The 4,352-nt window shown below is 40.5% G+C and overlaps 1 pseudogene; it reads right to left on the bottom strand.

Moving 5' to 3' along the window:
* Nucleotides 1–746: 746 nt before the first annotated feature.
* On the bottom strand, nt 747–1,596 carry LOC102248677 (annotated as a pseudogene).
* Nucleotides 1,597–4,352: the final 2,756 nt, after the last annotated feature.

The raw sequence follows: 4,352 nt of genomic DNA, 5'->3' as shown, positions 1-4,352 counted from the left end.
GGAAGGAAGGAAGGAAGGAAGGAAGGAAGGAAGGAAGGAAGGAAGGAAGGAAGGAAGGAAGGAAGGAAGGAAGGAAGGAAGGAAGGAAGGAAGGAAGGAAGGAAGGAAGGAAGGAAGGAAGGAAGGAAGGAAGGAAGGAAGGAAGGAAGGAAGGAAGGAAGGAAGGAAGGAAGGAAGGAAGGAAGGAAGGAGGGAAGGAAGGAAGAAAGACTGATGTGAATATTGCTGTTACTTTTCTCTCCAATTTTCACCTCTACTTATATCTCTTCATCCATTGTATCATGTTGTCTATATTTTGTAGCTCTATAGTCTTTCCTACAAGCCAAATTAAAATAGCAATATTCTAGAAAGTTTTAAAGTATGTGATAACTTTTTCTTTTTAATGTCAGATGTTTATTCCCACCCCCAAGTGTGACTGCTCACATACACAACACACAGGTGTTGGCACCAGGGAGGAGAACAGCACCCCTGGCCTCAGGGGAAGGATAGGGCTCTTTCCCAGCCCTTGGCCCCATATACTAGATGGGAGAGGAGGATGGCTTCTCTTTTTTGCTTTCAGTGGGTACTGAGGGGACCCACAAGCAAACCCCACCCCTTCCACCTCTCAGCCAAGGAGAAGCCACCTTGGTGAGATGTTTTGTTCCAATTATTATAGTAAGTGGAAAAGGGATTGTTCCAACCATTACAGGTGTAAATGGTAAAGGGGAAGTACAGTTTGGATTAGGCCACCAGAAGGGGCAGGTGATACTATCGGAAGCATGTGTCGGGGTGGGGAGAGGGATGAGCAGTTATTGGTCTTCTGAGCTTCTTAGTCCTTGGCATAGCAGGAAGGGTAGGGTGATGGATTTGGGGCTTATTGTTTGGCATTGATGATGTCCAAGAATTCAGGCTTGAGGGATGCACCACCCACGAGGAAGCCATCATGTCAATCTGGCTTGCCACCTCCTTGCAAATTGCCCCAATCACAGAACCTCCATAAATGATGTGGGTGCTCTGAGCCACTGCATCAGAGACATTGGACTTAAGACATTCTCGGAGCTTTTGTACTTCCTGGGCCTATTGGGGTGTTGCAGTATTGCCTGTACCAATGGCCCACACAGGATCATAGGCCAGAAAAACCTTGTTCCAAGTCCTTCACTTTATCTGTGATGACCTTGGTTTGTTCAAAATCGACCTTCTCAGTGATGCCAGCTTACCTCTCATCTAGCTTCTCCCCAATGCAGGTGATCACTCCAAGTCCCTCAGCCAGGACATGGGTCACTTTCTGCCCAATCAGCTCATCTGACTCACCAAAGACGTGCTTTTTCTCCTAGTGCCCCAGGGCTACCCATGTGGCTCTTTGATCATGCCAGGGCTGATCTCTCCAGTGAAGGCCCCATTAGTCACTTTGTAGCAGTTCTGGGCAGCCACAACAATCTTGGGATCTATCTAGCGTTTGCCTGACAAAGTCAATGTAGGCAGTGGTGGGTGCACAAACCACCTCTGTGTCGGCTGGCACCTGGCTGCCTTCAGAGTGGTGATGAGTTCCCCCAGAGTCGTCTTCTGCCCATTCATCTTCCAGTTTCCCCTCACGAAAAACTTCCTGGAGGATACCATGGCACGTAGGTCGACAGACTGAAGGTCAGGATCACCAATTTATGATAACTATTTTTTATATATATTTTATTGATTTTTTACAGAGAGGAAGGAAGAGAGATAGAGAGTTAGAAACATCGATGAGAGAGAAACATTGATCAGCTGCCTCCAGCACATCTCCCACTGGGGATGTGCTCGCAACCCAGGTACATGCCCCTGACCGGAATCGAACCCGGGACCCTTCAGTCCGCAGGCTGACGCTCTATCCACTGAGCCAAACCAGTTTCGGCTATGATAACTATTTAACAAGAATATTTGTCATGTTATATGCTCTAATTAAAAGTATATCAGTCCATGAAATAAGATAATTAAATACAAAATAATATGGAAGAAAAATAATTTATCTAACAACTCAAGGCCCTCCCTCCTTCAAAATTCAAATGAGTGTTTACCATATTTTTGTACTTTCCCTATTTTACAAAACTTAGATAACTTATGTTACTTAAATTTATTTATATATTTACTGTAACATAATTTTGCAATTGTTTACCATTTTTTTTTTAAATCACAGAACCTCATTGGTAGGAGGGATCTTAGTGATAATTGACTATGACTTTCCAGCCAGTGCTGGAATAGTCTCTGAAATATTTCTTACTCTTTGCTTTACTTACCTCATTGTACTATATGTTTTTCTTATTTCTATCTCTGAGCATTATAATCTTCACTCCTATTTCTTTTCTAGCTTTATCAAATACAAGTAATGAATGTTGTTCACTACAAGTAAATAAATTAGTCTTCCAGAACATTAAATGTTTTGGTCTTCATTTGGTTTTTTTTTGTCCATTATCAACATGAATAGACTTTAATTTTTAAGTGCTTTATTTATTTATCTTTAAACTAATTTATTTATTTTTTATTAAATTTTATTGGGGTGACATTAGTCAACATGAACATATAGATTTCATGTGTGGATTACTAAGTTACAAAATCTGTATGTAGAACCATGTGCCCACCAACCAAAATGAAATCTTCTCCTGTCCCCTCATATTAGAACCCTTTTTTCCCCTCACACTCCTCCCTCTGGCAACCACCAAACTGCTGTTGGTGTTCATAAGTTTCAGTTTTATATTCCACATATGAGTGAAATTATATAGTCCTTAGCTTTTTTGTCTGAATACACTTCACATAGTGTTCTCAAGGTCCATCCATGTTGTTGTAAATGACGCTATTTCATCATCTCTTATAGCCATGTAGTACTCCATTGTGTATATATATACATCTTTTTTATCCAGTCCTTTATCTCAGGGCACTTTGGCTGTTTGTTTCCAAGTCTTGACAACCGTGAATAATGCTGCAATGAACATAGGGGTGCATATATCATTGTGTATAAATGATTTCAAGTTTTTCGGGTATATACCCAGGAGTAGGATTGTTGGGTTGTATGGTAGCTCTATTTTTAATCTTTTGAGGAATCACCAGACTGCTTTCCATAGTGGTTGTACCAGTCTACATTCCCACCAGCAGTGAATGAGGGTTCCCTTTTTTCCGTAACCTCTCCAACACTTATTGTTGCTTGTCTTATTGATAATGGCCACTCTAACATGTGTAAGGTGGTATCTCATTGAAGGTTTAATTTGCATTTCCCTAATTGCCAATGAGGTTGAACATCTTTTCATATATAATTGGCTGTTTGTATGTCTTCTTGGGAGAGGTGTATTTTTAGGTCCTCTGCCCACTTTTTGATTGGATTGTTTATTTGTTTGCTGTTGAGTTTTGAGTTCTTTATATTTTTTGGAAATTAAATCTTTGTTGGAGCTACTGTTTGCAAATATCATCTCCCATCTGGTTGGCTGCCTGTTTGTTTTATTGGCCATTTCTTTTGCTATGCAGAAACTCTTCAGTTTGATATAATCCCATTCATTTATTTTTGCCTTTACCTGATGGGGTTTTTGTTCCAGCATCAAGAAGGGTTCAGGAAATCTGGAGAAGGCTGTGCGTAGATTTTAAATAAGAGTCCAGAGACGAGATATAATTTTGAAAGGCATATGGGGGGTCAGAGGAGCTTAACTAAAGGAGCTAAGTTCTAAGATCTTAAGTCTAAGGTCTTAGGTTCTCCTCATCCCCAGGACCCCATGCTTTTTATTAACACATCTTGTCCTGAGGCGAGGCAGAGATATACACTTCAAAGGGTATACAGAAACATTGTCAGAATGAGGGAATTAGCCTATGGCTGTTCAGGTGTTTGGCCAGTAGGAGGCAATAACATGTAGATTAAGATGCCTTTTAGCTGTCTGGCAGCCAAGAAACTTAATGTATCCTATTCAGGTTTTTGGGGAAATGCCTTTAGCCATTCCCAGATGCAGCCCTGCTGTCATGCTGGAACTGGTCTCCGGCATTTACCTCCCTTGCCTTTGGGGTCAAGTCCATAAAAAGTTCTCTACCACCCAGGTCCATAAGTTTGGTACCTATAATTTTTCTATGTGACTTATAGTTTTGGGTCTCATGTTTATAGTATATTTTGAAGTCAGGTAGCGTGATACCTCCAGTCTTGTTCTTTTTTTTTTTTTTTTTTCACAATTGCTTTGGCTATTCTGGGTCTTTTGTGGTTCCATGCAAATCTGATAATTTCTTGTTCTATTTCTTTAAAAAATGACATTGGGATTTTGTTGGGGATTGCATTAAATCTGTATATTGCTTTGGGTAAAATGGCCATTTTAACTATGTTGATTCTTTCAATCCATGAACACGAGATATTTTTCCATTTTGCTGTGTCTTTT

This window comes from Myotis brandtii, unplaced genomic scaffold, assembly GCF_000412655.1.
Source record: "Myotis brandtii unplaced genomic scaffold, ASM41265v1 scaffold514, whole genome shotgun sequence".
In the NCBI taxonomy this organism is placed as follows: domain Eukaryota; kingdom Metazoa; phylum Chordata; class Mammalia; order Chiroptera; family Vespertilionidae; genus Myotis; species Myotis brandtii.
This window is presented reverse-complemented; position numbering and strand designations above follow the sequence as displayed.